Below are 3541 nucleotides of genomic sequence, written 5' to 3' on the forward strand. Positions count from 1 at the left end.
TTAGCTCTTAGGCGTGTCGTTATCAAAAACAACGAAGCGAAATCAAGGCTGCCACTAGACGAGAGAACGACACTAGATATTTTCACGCCTATGATTCTCGTGGATTAAGACAAAATAAAATAAGGACAATTGAGCTAAATTGGATTGAATTCTTATCGCATAAAAAATATTAGAAATTTTAAATTCTGAACCAACGCCCTACGACCGTCCCCCTTCCTATGGTTTTTATTTGGAAAGTTTGGGGACCTTCACTCGTCTAATCGTTCACAATTCAAGTAGCATGGGATTTGGTCCATCATCATTCAAACGTCGCACCTGCTTTAGATGTTGCCATCACCTGGTCACGCCTTCCGCTCGAAAGACGGCACATACCCCCCCCCCCCCCCCCCCCCCCTTCTGCACGTGCATGATGCAAGGAAAAATGGCGAGAAATTCTCCATCCGAGACCAAATATCCAATCATGAATTAGCTCTTGGGGTGTGTTGTCATCCAAACCCTTCATCAAACAATTAGAAAAATGTAGTCTACAGGCAACAACAAGGCAAAACACATTGCTGACACTAAAGGAGACAAGAACACAAGATATTTCCATGTCTACTCTTCTACCAAATTGCGCTAAAATAAATAAATGTTTTTGAGACTTTGTAAAGGATTTTTGTATTAAAATTCCAATTTTCAATCATTACTTCCATAACTAGATTTCTCTCCCACCATGTCCCACTAGTCATGGCCTACTCTAGTACCACCCTCCTTCCCGCGGTGTTCTAATTTGAAAATGCTTGGGCCCTTCACTCCTCAAAAATCCAATGGGCTAGGATTTGGCCCATCACCATTCAAGCATCATGTCTGCTATAATGGCCGCCCTCAAGCAGCCACGCCCTATCTCTACTACTTAAAAAAAGTAAGGTTCCCATTTCACCTCTCTTTCGTCCAACCTTCCTTATATATATCCCACTATTTTCTTCTCCTCTTTGATATTTTTCTCCTATCTCTGATTTTCCTCTCATCCATTCTCCCTATAATAGAATCAATTGTCTCATGTTTTATTAACTTACCAAAACAAAAACATATTTTGTTTTGTAAGTCATTAAATTCTTACCAAATAAGTTCTTAACAATAAAATGGCAGGTAAATCATGGCGATTGCATACAAAAACTTGCTTTGATTATAGCACATCAATATAATACTAGACGTGCAGTCACGGGCTAATCTACTAGAATGTTTATACTCCCGTTGCAACGCATGGGCAATTGTCTAGTATACTTAAAAGTTGGCAAATAACATTCCCCTGCCCCTCCCCTCCCAACCCGCAGGCACGCAATAGACCAAATTGAGGAAATATGGTTACAATCCAATAATGAATTAGTGTACTTAGGTGCATTGTCATCCAAATCCTTCAGCGAGCAATTAGAGAAATATTTACTATTGGAACAAAGAAGCAAAATTCACATCCGCCACTAAGGAGACAAAAACACAAGATATTTTCATGGCTGCACTTCTCACAAATTACACTAAAATAAAATAACTATGGTCCAGACTTTGTAATCTTTTGGGATGATATTTTCTTCCAAATTCCAATTGTTACCTCCTTAAAAAATTTCCCGACCATGCCACCGGTCATATATGTCACTAAAGTTGTCACCCTTCAATCTATTTTCCAATTTAAAAATCCTTGATCCCTTCACTCGTCTTGCGAACCCACAATCCAGCGGCCTGAAATTTTTGGCCCATCAGCATTGAAACATCTTGTCTGCTCTCGTAGCTTCCCTAAAAAGATAATGCCTTGCACTTAAAAATGGCACAAATTCTTCTCCCTGCAAATGTGAGATAAAATAACTACAAAGAGGTTATCTCCATATTGAATAAAACTGAGGACATTTGATTCCTATCCTACCAAGAGTTAGCTCTTAAGTGTATCGTTATCCAGATACTAGAACGTACAAGGAGAGAGAATGTTTCCTATAGGAAACAACGAGGCGAAGTCAAGGCTTCCATTGAATGGGACGTAAACGCAGGATATTTTCAATTGTTTTTTGCTTCTTAGTTATTACGCAACAATAAGTAACTGCCAATGAGATAAATGACATTGAACTTTCTTGACATTAGAAAAATTGTAAATTCTAATTTCTTACTACCCTCTCGTAGGCACCAACTCTCCATCATGGATTTTTTTTCCTATGAGATATGTATCTAGAACCCCAGCCCAACCAAGGAACATAGTGTTGGAAATATGCCCTAGAGGCAATAATAAATGGTTATTATTATATTTCTTTGTTCATGATAATTGTCTATTGTTCATGCTATAATTGTGTTATCCGGAAATCGTAATACATGTGTGAATACATAGACCACAACGTGTCCCTAGTAAGCCTCTAGTTGACTAGCTCGTTGATCAACAGATAGTCATGGTTTCCTGACTATGGACATTGGATGTCATTGATAACGGGATCACATCATTAGGAGAATGATGTGATGGACAAGACCCAATCCTAAGCATAGCACAAAGATCGTGTAGTTCGTTTGCTAGAGCTTTTTCAATGTCAAGTATCATTTCCTTAGACCATGAGATCATGCAACTCCCGGATGCCGTAGGAGTGCTTTGGGTGTGCCAAACGTCACAACGTAACTGGGTGACTATAAAGGTGCACTACGGGTATCTCCGAAAGTGTCTGTTGGGTTGGCACGGATCGAGACTGGGATTTGTCACTCCGTATGACGGAGAGGTATCTCTGGGCCCACTCGGTAATGCATCATCATAATGAGCTCAATGTGACTAAGGCGTTAGTCACGGGATCATGCATTGCGGTACGAGTAAAGACACTTGCCGGTAACGAGATTGAACAAGGTATTGGGATACCGACGATCGAATCTCGGGCAAGTAACATACCGATTGACAAAGGGAATTGTATACGGGATTGATTGAATCCTCGACACCGTGGTTCATTCGATGAGATCATCGTGGAACATGTGGGAGCCAACATGGGTATCCAGATCCCGCTGTTGGTTATTGACCGGAGAGGCGTCTCGGTCATGTCTGCATGTCTCCCGAACCCGTAGGGTCTACACACTTAAGGTTCGGTGACGCTAGGGTTGTAGAGATATATGTATGCGGAAACCCGAAAGTTGTTCGGAGTCCCGGATGAGATCCCGGACGTCACGAGAGGTTCCGGAATGGTCCGGAGGTGAAGAATTATATATAGGAAGTCCAGTTTCGGCCACCGGGAAAGTTTCGGGGGTTACCGGTATTGTACCGGGACCACCGGAAGGGTCCCGGGGGTCCATCGGGTGGGGCCACCTATCCCGGAGGGCCCCGTGGGCTGAAAGTGGAAGGGAACCAGCCCTTAGTGGGCTGGGGCGCCCCCCCTTGGGCCTCCCCCCATGCGCCTAGGGTTGGGAACCCTAGGGGGGAGTTCCCCCTTGCCTTGGGGGGCAAGGCAACCCCTTCCCCCCTTGGCCGCCGCCCCCCCTTGGAGATCCCATCTCCCAGGGCCGGCGCACCCCCCCAGGGGCCTATATTAAGGGGGGAGGGAGGGCAGCGAGA

This window comes from Aegilops tauschii, chromosome 3 (assembly GCF_002575655.3).
Source record: "Aegilops tauschii subsp. strangulata cultivar AL8/78 chromosome 3, Aet v6.0, whole genome shotgun sequence".
Taxonomy (NCBI): Eukaryota; Viridiplantae; Streptophyta; class Magnoliopsida; order Poales; family Poaceae; genus Aegilops; species Aegilops tauschii.